The sequence below is a fragment of the Bombus vosnesenskii genome, unplaced genomic scaffold (assembly GCF_011952255.1).
Source record: "Bombus vosnesenskii isolate JDL3184/JDL3185 unplaced genomic scaffold, Bvos_JDL3184-5_v1.1 scf7180000013294, whole genome shotgun sequence".
In the NCBI taxonomy this organism is placed as follows: Eukaryota; Metazoa; Arthropoda; class Insecta; order Hymenoptera; family Apidae; genus Bombus; species Bombus vosnesenskii.
This window is the reverse complement of record NW_022882945.1, coordinates 2979409-2997982: the sequence shown is the minus strand read 5'-3', so window position 1 is coordinate 2997982 and position 18574 is coordinate 2979409. Positions and strand designations below refer to the sequence as shown.

The 18574-nt window shown below is 36.4% G+C and overlaps 1 protein-coding gene across 6 annotated transcripts in view; it reads left to right on the top strand.

Annotated features, from left to right (window-relative positions):
- Positions 1-6000: 6000 nt before the first annotated feature.
- LOC117233046 (teneurin-m) overlaps positions 6001-18574 on the top strand; it is a 650776-nt gene continuing 638202 nt past the window's right edge. For 4 of the 6 annotated variants that reach the window (XM_033492956.1, XM_033492954.1, XM_033492955.1 and 1 more), the window contains exon 1: positions 6005-6981. The gene's annotated coding sequence lies outside the window, so the exon portion shown is untranslated. Of the gene's footprint in view, positions 6982-18574 lie in introns of all 6 variants that reach the window. The other 2 variants (XM_033492948.1, XM_033492957.1) reach the window with 2 other exon arrangements.

The window sequence follows — 18574 nt, the reverse complement described above, 5'->3', positions numbered from 1 at the left end:
TCAACTTAATACATTGATTCAAGAAAATATTCCATTTATAGAAATCTTTATGAATATATCATGTGTGTTACACGAAACATGTGAAGTTTCATTAGCATTGTAATGAGACACTACTATCAAAATTATATTGGTACAATTTGAGACCGACTTGAAAATGTATGTTTAGTATAACACATACTATATTCATGGAAAATTTTTATAAATGTTCAAATACTTCTGTGAATCAATGCAGATTCAGCGGGTTAATTCCACAGAAGTGCTCGATTGAACGAAATTTCTCGTAAATATAACAAATCGGGAGATGAAATGGTATCGTCGACGATGTTACCCCTCGAAGACTTTCACAGCATCGAACTAAAGAAATAACTTACGCCGCTCCCCGTTCTTAGTATCGGAAGAAAAATGCGTTTGCACCAGACCCGCGATTGGAGGGTACAAAATGGATGATAGAGATATAATTCTAAGAATGCAGACGGAATCTTAAATCACTCTTTTTATGGTGAATTGAAGAAGGCTCGTCTGTGCGAATTTCATACAATTTCTCGAAAAAGGAAGAAAAGGAGAATAAAGAGTAATTCCTGTGGGAGGTGAAACTTGTTTGCGAAATGAATTAAAGATCCCCGACGAACTTGAATTTATTCCTCCATCGAAATTTACGATTATACATCCTGTGCGTATTCTCTATCGTAATTCGCAGAAAATTGAAAAAAGATTGAAATCTAACTTTCTACATTGTGAAAGAAATTAACATTCGACAAAAGTTTTGTCGTAAAATTTATGATCAAATTTTCATTAGATAATTTAACGTGCATGTTACATGAATTCTCTGCATTTTTGTAAACTAAAATTTTCCCTAAATGCATAAATATCTCGAATCTAGTAGTAATTAACCTCCTGACATTCTCGTGAAAGCTAAACCTTGGCTGCTTCTCTAGAATCTCTTAAAAAGTCCCAGTTTCTATTGAACGGAAAGTCTGTAATACATTTTCTTGTGTAATTTCGCGATATAGATGAACGAGGACGAGCGTATCGTACGATTCCACGCATTCTGAGAATGAGAACTCGCTCATGGCATGAATAATCATACACACGCGGATTGTAGAGTGACAAGCCGCTCGCAATTATACAAAATGTAACCAGCACCGGTACGAGAACTAATTCGGAGATGCGCGAACACATCGTCAAAGGGGAAAATACGTTTCTTTATCGTTGCGCGAATCGCGAGCGGATAAAAAAATCTGCCAGATATTCAGCTTGAAGCTTCGAGCTTCAACGTTTTAACCCAGAATTTTCTTTGATAATGCAGCGGAACCTCTATATCCGCGAGAAATGCATCCCCTGAAATTACCGCCAAAGCGAAATTCGTATGCTGATACGAGGTTAAGCGGAGGAGTGGGGGAAACACGCGCGAAAATCGAGTTACGTATTGTCACATATGTATTTAAATACATGCAAACATTAAATCGTAGACCGTGATAAAATTTCGAATGAAAATCCCTCCGAATGAATCATACGTGTTACAGAAAAGAACATGCCTTCTTTTTTCGCTTTTGATAATTATTCCTTGTTGTAATGATCGATAGATTATAGATGTTTTGGCAAATACATATTTTTATGAATATGATTGGAAAATGAAACCTGAATATTAGTCTAAAATATTGCCCTTGTCGAATAAGATGATTATACATCTTGTAATTTTTAAAATTTGCTTGCTAAGTTTTATTTATATTATTAAAAAACTTCATTAACAAACATTCTATTGTTATGAAAATATAGGACTTATTTTATCTACTAAAAATTATGACGATTATTTTACTCTGGACACTTAATGTATGTTCCCACATTGTATGCATTTTCGCACCTTTAAATTTCATACTTGATTTTAAATTCTGTTTTCTTTATGCAAAATATAATGATTCATTAGGGAAACGATTAATAGGACCAAATTTTTTATTAATGTAAGATAACAATTCAAACTACATATAGAGAAGTATTTGCAAAAGTTAGAAGAAACTAAATATATTAATATATCAACTAACTGACCACTATGTATTGATTACAACATTTTTATATAAATGATGATAAAAAATGCAATTAGAAATTTGAATACGTGGATATTTTTAGTATAAACTTCAAAATGAAATAATTTTCTAGTAACTTTTCAGGTTAATTTCATTTCACCATTGGTATTATTTATAATATCTTTATATGATCGAATGCATTAATTCACACTATTCAGTTCGAAAATCCATTCAAAAGATTTAATACATGGTTCATTACAGGTCAAGCTTCCCAGTGACTTTTTATGTTAACCTCGCTTCACCAGTGTCATAATAATTTACCAATATCCATGCACATAATTGTTCCACAACACTGAATGTTCCTGCGCACATACATAAAATTCCAATATCTAACCTAAAAAATTTTAATTGTCTACTAAAAACATACATACGTATCCCCCCTACGTCTAATTATGTACTATAAGTACATAAAATTTGTGCAATTTGAGGTTAAGCGTACTCGAAATAGTTTTCAACTGTCATTTCTTACCTTCTTGTTGCAATGGCTGGTGCATCAGACATAATCAAAAGTCGCGACGAACGAAATTAGGAAGGCGGTAAAGTTTGAGGGAACAGTCTGCGGTGCGTAGAAAGTGGCGTTGCGGCGGTCAACTCTCTCTTCCGTCCCTTGTTTCGCCTTTTCCGCAAACGGAAAGTGCTCGTTGGTCGCGAGTGCAATTAACTGCGGCACAGGCAAGGGCGCGGAGAGAACTCTTGCTTGTAATTCGTAAGGTATTTCGCGCGGTTAGACGAAACTTGATAACTTTAGCGCGTGACACCTGCCGCGCGTAATCAACCTGCCCGAGTTAACTGGGTTTCTCGTACTAACCGTGCCCCCACGGCCCCAAAGCATTCCTTTTGCTACTGCTAGCAGCCGACGCGTATTGTCTCAATCTGGCGTTGTTGTCGAGGCTGCTGAGCGAATTCATGCTTGATCAGCCAATGAGAAAACGTGAACGCTATGTTATGTTGTACCTAAATTTCCTACAGGGGGCAGCAAGTTAATATGCACCGTGGTTCTCGCGAATAGTTGATCGTTTCTTGTGTAGTTGAAATTTTGCGAGTGAATGGCCGTACGAATGTTTTATAATAATGTGCAACGTAGTCATATTGTGGTGTATATAGATTTGTTATTGGATATAATAAGTAGGATAAACCGTAGGTGAGCGTAGGACTGATATAATTTGAGAGACACGAATGTTGATTTGACATTGAAATCTGAAAAATCTTACAAGAATGTTGAACGTTGTTGAACGTTATATGCGTACGCGCCATGTAAAACGATGAAAATTGAATATCAGAGACAGATTTTCAGTAGTATATATATTTGTAGAGTGGTGAAGTGGCATGGTATTGGAATTCGTATAGATTTTGTCGTAAGATTCGTTTAATTTTGATTGCCTTGGTGAATGAAAGTGATATCTTTGTTTCATCGCAGAAGATGCAATTGGCGGGAAGCACGCATCGTACATTGTACATAGATAAAAATGGCGAATATGGATCGACGATATCAAGTTTTGAATCAATCGAAATTGAGAGGTTTGATACGAATGGCTTAATTGTGACAGGTTATATGCTAGAACGTTAAAGATAAAATGTTAGATGTTCGTTAGTGAATATGATATTCAACAGTTTTATATGGATTTTCAATTCTTTATGAATGAAAGCAGTTGAATAAACGACATATTTGTTTTAACCGGGAAGATATAATTGGCGGGAAACGATTTATTACGCGTGTATTATACAGCACAATGGCGAGTGTATGGAAATAAACAGCAAAGTTGTCTATGCAATAACGGTAAAATGTAATAATACAATGTATTCTGAAATTAGTTTATCCAGGTCACAATTCGTTCAAACTTCTAAAGGAAAATAAGTATTAAAAGGAAGAATATTACACTCAATCGTATACGAATGAAAAAAATTCATTCTTTAAATATGTGAAATTATTAAAGCATTACATCCAATCGTCATTTTAGGTTATTTATAAACATTAAAGGAACTATTCCTAAATATACTTTTTAATTGTGATGGTTGCAAATTATGACTAACTATGCAATATACTCGACGTTATAGAAGAAATTAGAATAATTTTTAAAAAATTTCATTACATATAAATTTTACTATATGTATATAAATTTCATTATACGTAATTTTCCCTACATCTGCAAATAATTATAATCTGATACTTAGCAAATATACTATATACTATATACGATGACACAATAATGAAATTAGACACGCTTCTGAGATTCGAAATTTACGCGGCTGAATCGTCGATGAATGAAGTCTGGTGTAAGTGAATGCGCTCTCTGATTGGAGCGACCGACGACGAATTTTATTTTATTTTATTTTGCTCGAATGTCTTGATTGGATTGCCCACTGCATCCTTCTTTTTTATCGATACTGTGCAAAAGTGAAATGACGTAGACTTCTATATATTAAAGGTATTTCTAACGAAATTTTAAAGTGGATGCAAATAGCCAAACTTGTAGAAAATTCCAGATAATTTACAAATGAAAACTTTGCTAACATCAATTCGCTAATTATTATAATATTTAATAAAAGTAGTATATTAAAAGGTTTTAAGAACAACGATTTTTAATATACATATATATGTGTAAGGCCCATACAACGCTCTAAAAAAGTTTGTCAATTACTTAAGAAAAATATTGCACTAGAAAAATTTAAGAATAGAAATCTCTGATGACGATCTTGACTCGCGCTAAACTTAATAATTATTTTTGAAAAATACCGGATATATATACAATAAAGTTTATATTTTAAAGATACTATACAAGAAAATGTTCGCATTATATAAAGATAAGGCACACATAATATCACCTACAAGACACTCGTCGAAATTAAATGAAATCTTCGACGCGGCAGCAATTACAGCGAGGCCGCCCTTTAACCATGTAACGCATCCGCAGAGAATACAAGCAGAAATGTAACAAGAGCAAGAGCAACAAGTGCTCAAGACGTAATTACCCCTCAACTTCGCTTCAGAGACCGTTAGCCGGCTAACAAATCCGCGTTCTGCAGAAACAGCAAAATAAATCGTCAAACTTCCACCAGGATTCATGTCGAAGGAACTCATTAAATTCCTCTTCCTAATCCTCGTTGGGAGAGGGAGAACGTTCAAAGACACGTCCTCATCCGGAAGTAAATTCAATTTCGACCTTTAAACGAATCGAAACGGTGAATCTTATCTTCTTGCTCCACCAAACCAAAGAATCCCCTCCACCCGCTTCCGCGGAAAAAAGAAATTTTTCACAAAAATATATTAATGAGCTATGTTTCATGATTATATTGACAAAATTTGAAACTACAGTCTGAAAACGTATATAGAAATTATAAGATAGTCACTGCAAAAAATTTAGTATAGTTTATGAATATTCCTTTTAACACGTACACATAATAAGTGTAGTCTCACTAAATATTTAGGCTTATTAATAAAGTAGAAAATTGGCTGTTGAAATAGTTCTGTGATGTCAATAAAATATATGCATAAATATCTTGTAGTTTCTATTTATATTTTCAGATTAATGGATGTGCTTTCGATGGATTTTTTCACCTTCAAATTTCCCACAAATACATACGATTACGACTACGTGTATTCCAAAATTTATTGTTATTAATGGATCACGAATGACTTATATTACCGATCTGCTTATACTCACCTGCTTGTCCCTCCACAGGTTAATATAAACGGAGTTCCACCGTATAACGAGGGTTAGGAGGAAAGAAGATGGGACGAGACAAAAGTTAGGAAAGACGAGAAAAGGAAAAACCGCCTGGCAACCACCCTCCCGTGGTGGATGCACCTCCGCGAGTGGCAGCCTCCCTCCAAAGCATGGAACGTGGCGCATGCTCATCCGGGAATCGAACCCGCGAAGGCACAACGTCACCGGCGAACCAGCCGCAGGGATCGTCAGTGCGTTTGGCGAACAGTTCGCGAACGGACGTGTTCCTCGTGGTCTCTTGGAGAACGATCTAAACCCAAACTATAAACACAGGAGAATCTGACAGAAACACGCGGCGATTGCGTCCACTGGTGGTACCAACCAGCAGAGGACGCGTCATGCTGAAAACCTTTATGTCGTTTCTTCGTGCTTGATTCGTTTCTTCATGGTCGATGATAACGCTGGAGTTTGCGTGTCCTCGTCGTAAAACGCTTCCTCCATAGGTCTTCAAAGGATTAAACCATTCAATTCGTGTCTTTGATCTTGGTAATAGGTGAATGACGTGCTGGTGATCTTCTCGGGGGAGCGTGCACCGAGACACCAAGGTCGTTCACGATCAATGTTCGCCGCCACGTGACGAGATTCGCCGTGCACTCTGCGTTCTGTTAAAATACTTCCGCGAAGAGGAATTCGACTGAAAATTTCGACATTTACATTTTATAATTTATCATTCTCGGGACCTTCGTTCGCCTTATTTCTTATTCGAAACATTGTATGAGAAAAAAGGACACCAGAAGAATTCTACTCGCAAGATATCGATAGCTCTCTTTTCTATATTTCGGAGTATTTCTCTTCTCCGAGGAAAGAAGCCGTGAATTTGATGTAAATCCTCTATTTTGTCGCGTGATCATGTGGTGTGGTGAACTTTGTATTGTATAGAAATATATTGTACACTGTACATCGTTGAACTTTTGTTGAGTGGTTGGAGATAGAAACACGTGAGAATAAAGAAAAGGAAGAGAAAAGAAAGAGACATAGGAAGAGGGACACAGTGACGTGCAGTGCGATCTGTGGTAAGAAGACTCTAGGGACTACGAAAGCCCAGCTACGACGTGACATGGCGGGGAAATCATAAACGGAGAAGGTAAACGAGAACGAAGGGTGAAGAAATTGGAAAGAACGCGTGGTTTCGGTGAACGTGGCTCCTGAAGACTGGATTTTCGTCAACGTGGCTGGTGAGTCTCGTTTTATTTATTATTAAACGCTTGTCTTATCGTTCTACGAGGAATGTAGGGTGTCAAAATGATTTTCCAGCGATACATGAATGAATATAAGTCTCGTTGAATGAGAAATGGAAACATCAATCTTTTGTAAGAAGGAAAGAGCAACAAGTGTTGCTGCTGATATCTCACCGCGGAGACAATCTTTGATATAAATTTGTAAACACTGGCGCGCACGCGGTTTCCACGCCGATATCAATAAATTCGCGCATTTTGAACCAATTTTTGATTCTTGTGAAACTTGAAGCAAGGATTGTAGACAACGTTATATTAATTTTATCAGTGATGCTTTGGTTGATTAAAAATTGACACAATGTTCGCGGTGGATTAAGATTTCAAAATATTTGGTAATTAAATTTAAATAGCGTCGCTATAAAGGAATCTTTGTTCTATTAAGAATGAAATGATTGTAGGTTTCAGACATGCATAATATTAACTCATTGCACTCTTTATTCATCCTTGAACGATGAAAACTAAATCAATTTTGTCTCACGTAGATATTTCACGTTTATTGCTTACAAATAGTTACATAAAAATGATATTTGAACATTATTTCCTATAGTCTCTTTTCATTATGACAGTTAACATGCAAAAAATTGAAAAGTTTTCCGTGTTATGATACTATTTTTATGTTTTCGAACGCTTGTTTTCTAGTCAGTAATAAAGGAAGAAGTAAATATTGGTAACTGTTAACATAAAGTTACAGCAAGGAAATCGGAAATTAAGAGGTAAATAGCTCCGTGGTACTTTATCGAAGGCAATTTCGTTCAATTATTAAGTTATCTCCTAAAGGTTCTTTTCCTGAACTAAGCAGCATAGAAGAGAGAGCGAGAAAGATTATTCGACTGAAAAAGTTTTAATAGCTTTTGAAATATTTTCTAAATGCTTTTTCTTTCACATCTGTTTTATAAGTTTCCTTTTATCGACACATTCCCTTGGTGCTGTTCGACTCCAACGTCTTTTGATTGTGAGATCGAGAATACTCGGTATCGATAGCCGATAGAAAAAATTAATATCTACACTTTTTAAACTCACTGTTGAAAAAATTCTAGAGAAAGATTTTGAAAGAAAATGAAAGTATCTCTCTTCTTAAAGAACAGAAGTATTACGTACGTGCCAAGTATATTCTATACATATAAAGATATTATTAGAGTAGTTACAGAGTACATATTAGGGTATTTACATCTCGCTTCATCGATTCATCATATTTGTAAAAGATCGAAAGAAAAAATTTTTTAAACGATATAGTCATCTTTTCCGTATCATTAAATGTAGCGATATAAGACTAGATTATACTCTCAATCATCATATTGTTGCGTTCGTTGTTGAATGAAAAATCTCCTTTACCATACCATACCAATTACCATAAAATTTCATATTTGACTTCAAAAGTACACTAATTATTTTCTAATTATAGTCAATCCAAATTCAAGGATATCATATTTTCAGCAACTCGTAACAATCAACCAAACGCGTGAACGACACACGATAACTATAACCTTCTAACCTTATCTTTTCACGTAACTTCATTAATTTAAAATATAATCAAAATTAAACGATCGGTCAAGTCCAGGGGTTAAGTTAGGTCGTCGAGGGGTGGATCAATGTGGCTGTATCACGCGAGTACCGTTCCGTATATCGTGGCTTATCGTCGGCTGGAATGAAGTCGAAAGAATTCAGAGTCTCCTCTGAAATGGCCCAGAAAATATTTGCGTGGGATTCCAGTCGCAACATCTTTCGTTTCCCTTCCGTTGGCGACGCGTGGCGTCGTTTTTGCGACACGACACTTGCCACAATGGCATGTCGTCCCGTTAGACATTACAAGTCCTATTACGCGGGAATTTTCGACGATAACGAAGTCCTGCTCCTTCCTTATTCCCTCGACGTAGTTAATCGACCGAAGGATTGTTAGCTTTAGGTTATTGTGTTCAAATCGTATACTTAACGTTCTACAATATAACGTCTGTAGCCTTTTAATTTATGAAACAAATTCTGTAATCAAAATTGTATTTATCGGGTGCCTTCATGATGTGTATAAAATAAAATTCAAAGGCTCAAACATAATATTGAAACTATTACGATAAAACAAAGTATCTCGTGTTCCCAAGTTTGGCCCATAGGCTTGGTAAAATACTACACGATATCCCTTTTTATCTAAATTGACAAGTTTAATATTGAAAATCATCTAGTACATTATAGCACATTAATATTTAAAAACGGGAGTATGTGTATGTTTGGAAGTAACAAGTATCGATATGTTCGAAAGATATCGAAAGAAGGGTTTGTCAGGAACATGATATTACTAGTCGGAAATTATTTTTTGCTCGTGGTGACTGTTACATTAGCGAGGAAGAATAAAAACGAGTAATATAGTCCGAAACGTTGGATGACAGCCGGTAAACCCCCATTCCGCCACGGCTTATACTCCATTGGACAAATTGCCGCCAATCATAAATAATTGACAGACAATCACGAGGGATTTAGATTTTCCAGCTCGGCTTGTCCATAAATTTGATACCGGTTTTCGTGACAATTCCGCCATTCTAATTTACAATGCGTTCCTCACATTTACGTCATATTTTTCATACTATCATCTGTCAGACCGAAAAGCAACTAATAACGTTCGTTTCATAATTTAATGAATCATATCTGCTATGTTCATCTTATTATTGAAAATTCGAAGGATTGGAAGCTTGTAATTTGACAGATTATTAGTTGGTAATGTTAATAATTCATGAAATCTATGAATTATATATTTGATGAGAATTTTAATGCGATGGCTAATAGACTGTGGATGTTTACGCACCTATAGAAAATCAAAAAATGCAAAAGTGTTGGAATTTTTTTGGTTAAAAATTGATAAATTGCTGTTTCATAACTCTGTAAATTGTTCGAAATTCTTACGACGAACGTTGTATTATATAATTGTAAAAAATTTAATTTGTAAAAAATATTCCTTTTGATTTTTTGGGGATCACTGAGATATGGAATATAAGATCCTATTCTAGATGAGACTTTAAAATTGTTCATAACATATATTTTTTTTAATTTTTCGTGCATCATTGCGTTTATTACAAATAGAAAAATTGTGTTGCCTTGAAAAATTTAAGTACACCTATCTTAAGCTTAATTACAAATTTCTGCTCTGCAACGAAAATATAAATACTGTAAAATTTGTCAAATTCTTATCTCTAATTCTTCGAAGATTGGAAAAGAGTATTTGCACCTTTCTATGTGCGAAGACTTGAAAACCATAGTAAATTAATTATTCCTTTGTTCATGCAAATACGAATACCATCGTGTAGGAAACAAATGACAAATTTATTCGTAAAATTCAAAGGCTTCCCTTTTTTGAGAAAAAATCACTGAGGGATTGGCTCGCGTGTGTCTCGAGAATTTGTAGGGATCGCGCGTGGTTCGAGGAACAGCCGTCACGGACACACGTATACATCAAGATCGCGAATGCCTCGGAGTAGCATGCCTTCTGTAATCAGATAACGAGCCTCGCAAACGAAATCCCGCGATGATATTTTTGCCTTTATACGTTTAACAAAATGCCATTCGCGTACATTCAAACGGCACGTATCTTCATGTAAAGTAAGCGCTCAGATTGCGATCAATGAAATACCATTGTTTCTAATCTAAATTTATTTCTCTACCGTTGATTGTCTTCTCGTGTTTTGTCAATTACTATATACCATAGTTAACGTATACGATACTATTGGCACACATAGCGTTCACTCAGTAATTTAACTAATTCTGTTCTGTTTTAGCTTTTATGTGTTTCGATGGAATTATTTTACCACCACAATATACAGCATAAAACGTCACAAAACATTGGATTGACCTTTGTTTTCGTATTTAACATGGTTTCGTAAATATTCACAGTAATATGAAAACTCGCAATTGTTTCAAGAGGTGGTTTCACTTCTGTAAATCGTTTGTTAGCTAAAATAAAAAATGTCGAATTGCCGGATTTCCGTCAGGGTTTTTTGCAAAGGCTGTTTATTCGAATATCATTAAAAAATGAAACTACAAAAAATTAAACAACTCTGTACCGCCAATAGTGTCTTTTGAGTTATATCATTTCTTAAATGAGTGTGTGAAATGCATGATCTTTGCATCTTTGAATCTTTAAGTACCCCATACATGCATAAAAATCCGTAGTCTACTTGTAAAAACACATAGAACGTAACTAATACAACTAACGTCGCGAATGATATTCCTAATGACATATACCTAATTTGTCACAAAACCCAGTAACTTGTCTGAAACCTCCCTTAAACTCTAATACACATACATGGATCGAGCTCGAATCGTGCAAAGAACGACGGAAATGGCAATTCCCTTGGTACACAGAGCACATAGGAACTTCCGCCGAGCAGACAAGATACATTTCCGCGTATAATTGCGCGAGATAAGATATAAGGATTTCTGTTTCGAGATCGAGCGCTCGTTCAGGTTGGATGGAAAGTCGGATCCAGGGATCGTGGAGACAGGAGAACCGCGACATTCAGAAAGGGGTACGACGACCAAGTTTCCGGGGGGTTTTCGGTTGGAACTCGTTCGTAACCGGAGTCCGATCCGGGCCGTAATTACAATTCGAACAAAGTTATGCTGGCCTGGATCAGGCGGGGATGTGTCAAGTATTTAATCAGGGCCGAGTCGAGTCTACGAGAGACAATAGATGGCGACCAACCAACCCTCCTTCTCCTCAGCCTACCTAACCCCTTCTATGGCTCTATCTTTCTCTTACCATCGTTTGCCTCCTTCATCTACCCCCTCCTGTTCTGCCAACGCTATGACTAGGGGTGCAATTATGTCGACCTCATTTCAGGACAGCTTCACTCCTCCCTTTGAATTGTACCGTAACTCCTCGTATCTCCCTCTGCCCCTTTCCATCCACATTTCTTTCCCAGGAGATCAACCTTTGAGTTATTCCTCGATTACTGGTAGCTGTACGTTAGTGTAAATTATATTTTTTTAAATAACTTAGTTTCCTAATCCTTCGTTTCTTATAGCGTTGGAAATTTGCTTTATTTCTAGATTGCGGATTTTGGCGTACCTATTTATAAGGAATTTAAAGGTATGAAGATGAACAAAATGCGTGAATTTCTAAGAATCGACATTTTACATACTACTATCTGTTTCACAGTTTTCTTTCTTTGCTTTTAGATTCCGCAAGATTTTCTTTGCCTTGGATTATGCTTGTTTTATTTCTCTTTATGTAGCTCCTTTTGGTGTTACGTTTACCTCGTTGATTTCTTCATGAGTCTTGTTTAGAGCAAAGCGTCTTGGTTGAGATTCTTCTTATATGCTCGAATAAATTATGCTGTTTTTCTTTCGCTTCTTGTTACATCGCAGTAGCATTGTAATCGTGTTAGCACAGAGAGTAATCGCACGGAAAGAAGGTTGTTGCTGTTTTGACAAGATATCATAAAGTTGCTTTTTCTTCAGTAGCATTTTTCATATTCAAAGTTGGGTTGACAGTTTCACGGAAATGTAATTGGCCGTGCGTCATAAAATATTAATTGGGTCAACGCGTTCACTTCTAAATTATGCAATAAAATTATAAATCGCGAAATTGTGGAATTGTGGAAAAATATTTTTCAAGTAATCTGTATCAAATGTATATGTAAAGTTTTACGATATACGAGAAAATTGTACGAAAATACAATTATATTCACTATAAAAATTATTTTTTAGCACGTAGCATTGCAGATATGGAAAATTGGATTCATAGTGAATAAATATAATTGGTATTTTAGGAAATTTTAAACGAACTAAGTTCTAGATAATTATGAGGATGCACCGTATGCGTTAATAATCAAAGGAATGTATTTCTATAATATAATTAGTAAATATACTAATATACTAGTTTACTAATCTACTAATGTACTAATGTAATATTCTTATGTTGCTTGGTCCTTTGAGCCTATAATGTAAACTCAGTAGGATTAAAGAGGATTTGCTTAATTGTGTAAAAAAATGCGTTTGAGCGTGCTATTGTGAGAAAAAGATAAGAGGCTGGTGATAAGGCTAATTAAAAGAAAGAAAATAAAAAGAAAAGAAATTTAAGCTACGTTGTTCTGTCATTGTATGTAGCATTTTTGCAATTTGGTAATTATTTCAGGTCTATACTATCAAATATAAAAAATGAAAATTTCTGTGATTATATGAAAATTACAAAGCCGGTTTTGAAACATAACACTACAAATTATTTTCAAGTAAAGGATCTGCAAACTTGCTTCACCTTGAAAAATAATTTCAGCCAGGCAACAAATTTTGTTTAGCGTAGCAACAAAGTTCTTGATAATAGTTAGGCAAGCAACTCGTGTCATGATTAATTCAGACATTTATGTTCTTTCTCGCCATTTTGAATTAAATAGCTGGAAACGGAATGTGTTTTTGTTTGTTGCCCGGAGGATTGCTAGTACCACATAAAGATAACAAACGCTGCTACGTCTTTTTCCTTCATGAATTGCAAATTCTCGTCCTCATGCTTCTTCCGCTTTCTTCATCAGCTTTACCATGTGTGTATCTTTGAAACTTTAAATCCGCTTTGCCCGGTTGTGCCACGAGGTACATAAATTCAAACGCTTTTTGATACAGCATCTACCAATGTTCACACGTTTATACACGATGGTATTTGGTTGGTAATTTCATGAGAAGAAAAAGGAGATTATTAGAAGGCATTAATATTGGAACAGCTATTTAATAAACAACGGTTTATCGGTAATCGATTATTCCCAACAGCAAATCGGTTGTAATCAGCAGATACTGTATAAAAAAACGAATAGATTTTATTTTTAGATGTAAATATTTAAATAAAACTTTATTAATATTTTCACGTGAATATCGTCTAAAAATGTAATAATTACACTACTGATGTTTCACAGCAATTAATTTGTGGAATTTTGCAAAACTTATTCTTAATACATTTCATATATTAAAACCTAAACTTCTATTTTATTAATAAATAAATAATGGTAATATTTTCGTTATGAAAGTATCTAATATATCTATTCCAGGGCGTAACAATCAAAACAGGGCGAATATTTGTGGAAACTAAAAAAGACTACCTAAACTATATAAGGCACACTAAACTTTTATATTACCACTAAAAAGAAAATCGTGCATATTATTTATCACAAAGTTGCTTAACTAACCTATTCCACTATATTATATGATTTTTTTCCATAAATCGAGGTCTGTAACAATATCCAAGTAAATACGCGATCAGTTCTTGGAATTTCGTGGAAACAACGGTGGGCCAGTTAAGCCATTGGGTTTATTACCGAATGAATTTTCCGGCCACGGCCGCGTCGCCGGATTATGCAATTTAAAACGAGTTAATTGAAGTGCAATAAGTCGTTAAAACTCTTGAGCAAATTAATTAATATAAAAGCCGGTTAGAATAGCGCAGAGCTAAAGCGCACAGCTCTCCCAGTCCTGTTGCCTCCAACCCCTTGGTTCCCTTGCCCTAACCAACCCCCTCTGCAACCCTTTCTCTCTCTCTCTCTCTCTCTCCTCTCTTGCTCTCCTCGTTGGAGAGAGCAACGGCAGCGGTAGCGACGATGGCGCAAGCAACGGCGGGGTCAGAGAGGTAGAGACCAGGGAGGAAAAGTACGGTTAATGAAATAATGTACGCCCGAGGTAGTCCTCGAGCACGCAGCGCGCAGCGCGGGATTTAACTTTTCCACGAAAATACTTGCGCAAGCTAAAGAGGCGACACCCCATCCCTTGGCTAGCAGCTACCGGCTACCCTCTTGCCGCTTTGAGTTGCAATCGCGGCGAGGGTGGTACTCGGTGACTCGATCGTTGAGAAATCAAAGGAAACACGAGACGTAACCTGTTTAATTAAGAACTTCGTACGATAGAGTTGGTATGTAGCCACGTTAATGATTTAGCCCCGGTGCTACCGCCTTTCGCCGATGCCATTTGGCAATCGTTTCCTTTCGTTTGTTCGGATGTTGTACTGTACTGTTTGCTAGTAGATGATTTTATTTTGGTAACAGAAAAATTATTAGTGCCGGCATTGGATTATTTACACAAGACACCAAATTATCCAAATTCGCACTAAAATTATATGAATTTATTAAGTAAATTTGCATGGAATAAAGAAACCGGAGAGAAGATGAAAGCAATATGAATCCCGGCGGATGTTGCGTAATTTGTTATTTAATATTGTATTGTACATTCCTGATGGTGAATAGAAGGAACATACGAGATCGGGATTCCCGACCTTGGATTTCGCGCGACGGAGCCAACATCGTGAAGCACGGGGGAATATTAAATCCAATCTGACACGAAATTCAATATCGTATTATTCGAAAGAAATCGAAAATATAGCTCTTGATGCAGCGTATTACGTTCCGTGCACCGTATTACGTCCCTTTACATCTCTACCTATGGGCGCACAGTGGTCTTTACAATCGCACGAAAATATTCATAACTCGATTTTCAATTTGCGCGTTGGAATACCAGACGCGATATATCCCCGGTTTATCATGCTGTTTCTCCCCCGGGAAACTTTTATTTCATCGCACTACCAGATAATTAAATATATAAAAAAAACGGTGCTGTTGACAAGCGAAATAATAAATCGCGTTAAATACACCGAAATTGAGAATACAGCGTCCAGTTGGAAAACATCGTTTATTAAATCAATCCTGGCCCCGATGTAATCAGAAAAAGTATGAAAGCTCCATCTGAAAATTTGACAAAAGCGGTTCTAAAAAGGGGACAAATTGCGACTAGGCTCGGGCCAAACGAAATAATTAGGACGCGAAAGACAACTGGAACGACGAAGAATAATTTGCAAATTACTTTTTTCGTCTTCACAGCCTCTGTTTAAGATAATTAGCATTCATAAAGCGATGAGACAGCGTTACACCTGTCGCAAACTGGTTCCGACAGCGAGATACAGCCGCGTCTTGCCACAGTCTCAATTAGCTCGGCTTCACAGTTCGTTAGGCCTTTTAAAACCGGTTTCCAGAACTGAATGTTCTCAGTGAGGACACGCGCATAACTGAACACGACTGATGAAAGGGTGAAACGATAAAGCATTCGAAGAAGGGACGCTTCTTGAGCCAATATCGATTTAGATTGCGTAACATCCACGTAGTTGAATAATTCGGTGATGTTTGACATGGTTTGACATGTTTGGTTCTTTAAATTAGCAAGCTCATTTTTCTTAGACGGTTTATCACTCTAAACATAATATTCTTACATTTGGAACTTCTTGTTCAAAAGTTTCCGAAACTATTTTCTTTGACAAACAGGTTCAAGTATCGAAACTAAAGAATTTGTTATTGTACTTTTCAATTTTGCAGTAAATCTCACAAAATATTTACACCTGAAATGTCAAATATACAAGGGTTCAAAACATTTTTCCCCCATAAACACATCAAAATATCAAACTCAAAAAATTTTCTATCTAACAAAACATTTCTGCTCATAAATTATTTTATTGTATTCGCTGTATACCTCAATAAACAAAACAATGAACGTTTCAGCGCAATCGACAGTGGTTGTAAATCGGGTTCTCGCTGGAGCAAAGATCCGGCCCGGGTAATCTTCCCTTATCAGAATGGATCGTATAATGCCTCGTAACGAGGATGCAATGTCAGCTGAAATCCCTGCCACGTAGGGCGGCTCTGCGGAGGATTGTTGGATTCGCAGGAATGACGAAACGCATCCTCCGTATGTAACCGTGTACAGGTGCACACGTACACTCCCGTTCATAACTATTACGATACTTTTTGGTTTGGGATAAGTTTATAAAACACGATAATTCGTTTAAATCATCAAGCAAACGATTAACCGATCGCGATTTTGCATCTGTACAAGATAAAAACTTGTAGAATCTATTTGTAAGAGTAGCAAGAGGAATGGGCGATGGTTATGAATTCAGAATCATACGTATCGTATACAAAATTCTCTAACTTCGTTGGAAAAGTTTTGTAACTTGCAACAGCTCGTTTAAAATCTCGATGGAAATTGAAAATTACGCTAAAAAATTGGATGACACAAGTGCCAGGATTGGTTAAGAAAACATTCGCGAGATACAGTTAAAATAAGTAAAGATACAGTAAAAATAAGAAGAAATTATACGCAAAGATAAGATTTTTATTCTGACGTTGAACATACGAATTCATCTTAAGATTTTATGATCTTTGTCTGCCTCTGTAATAGTTTGCGTAAGTTTCAAATCAAATGATAATTGTTAAAGGCTTTAGCAAGTTCCTAATTCTCAGATTAACTTTCTCCAAGTGTTCCAACACTTATGAACCTGAGTGTACATACTCGATTCTGGCTACTAGCAAGAAGCACATGATCCAGAGGCTAGTAGAGCAACAAAGAGGGTGAGTTTGGAGAGGGTAGGAGCGTAAACGGACGAGCATGCGAGGCAAAGGCAACCAAGCGGGGAATCGGCGGGAGCTAGAGCTGAATTAGCATGGCTATCTGGGTAATATATTGGACTGTATCGTTGGACACGACCAGCCAGAGCCACGTGATATACTGACACCCCGGCTTTTATTGGCAGTACGTAGTCCACCCTCTCCCTTTTCGGGATAGCCTCACCTCTGCCCGGCCCTTGACGCCCGGCTTATCCACTTTCCCTGTTAATCCGGCAACCGTAGTCCGGACCACCGACGCTAAAAAATGTATTCCCTTTCCATTACTTTTGCCATGCTTCCGGAGAGTCCTCCGCAACGACAGCGCCTAGCATTGAATCCCATGTCTAGCTATTTTCGAGGTTCGGCTGCAAGTGGAAAATAAATTTTGTCGTTAAACTGGAGAACTAGAGGTGGTTGTTCTTTGCGGTTTATTAGCATGTTGAAGCTGATTGATTGGCCGTGCTGTGGATCTTCGTCGAGGGAATAAATAAATGTGGTTTAAATTGGGTCCCCTAAAGTAGTGCGTTGATGGTGATTGCGTGAATCTTTATGATTGCTTCGCGAGGAAATATGTGAATGAACTACTTTCACTCTCGTCCATAACTCACGAAACACTTGTAAATTTTAAATACATATAGACGAACGTTTACACGAAACGATTAAATGATCCTGGTTATTTTATGTAAAATCGTCGAATGAAGAGATTCTTAAATAGAGCCATTCAAATATTCGTAATACATTTCTATGTTATGATTGTCAATGAATATTTTAATCTGCTTTAAATCCTTATCAATCTATAGTATGTAAAGAAAAGCAAATAGCTGAATAATCGACTGGAGAATTCATGGGAAGGTGTATTAAATAAACTGTTCACCTTTCTCACTGTGTGATTGATAGATACCAATAAAGCATACTCTGGTTTTGTCAAACTTGACATAGTGCGGCTGCGGTACTTTGTCTGTTCTGAAAAATGTTGTATGTTACAGATTTCGGACTCGTGAATCTGGTAAATTCAATGGAATTTCGAAAAAATGAAATTCTCTGGAGTATTCGAATAAATTGGAATAGTTTTTTTTTTCAAAATTGAACGTGTAATTCTATTTTCTGTTTCATTTGGTACTTACAGCACGTTTATGGTTGTGAAA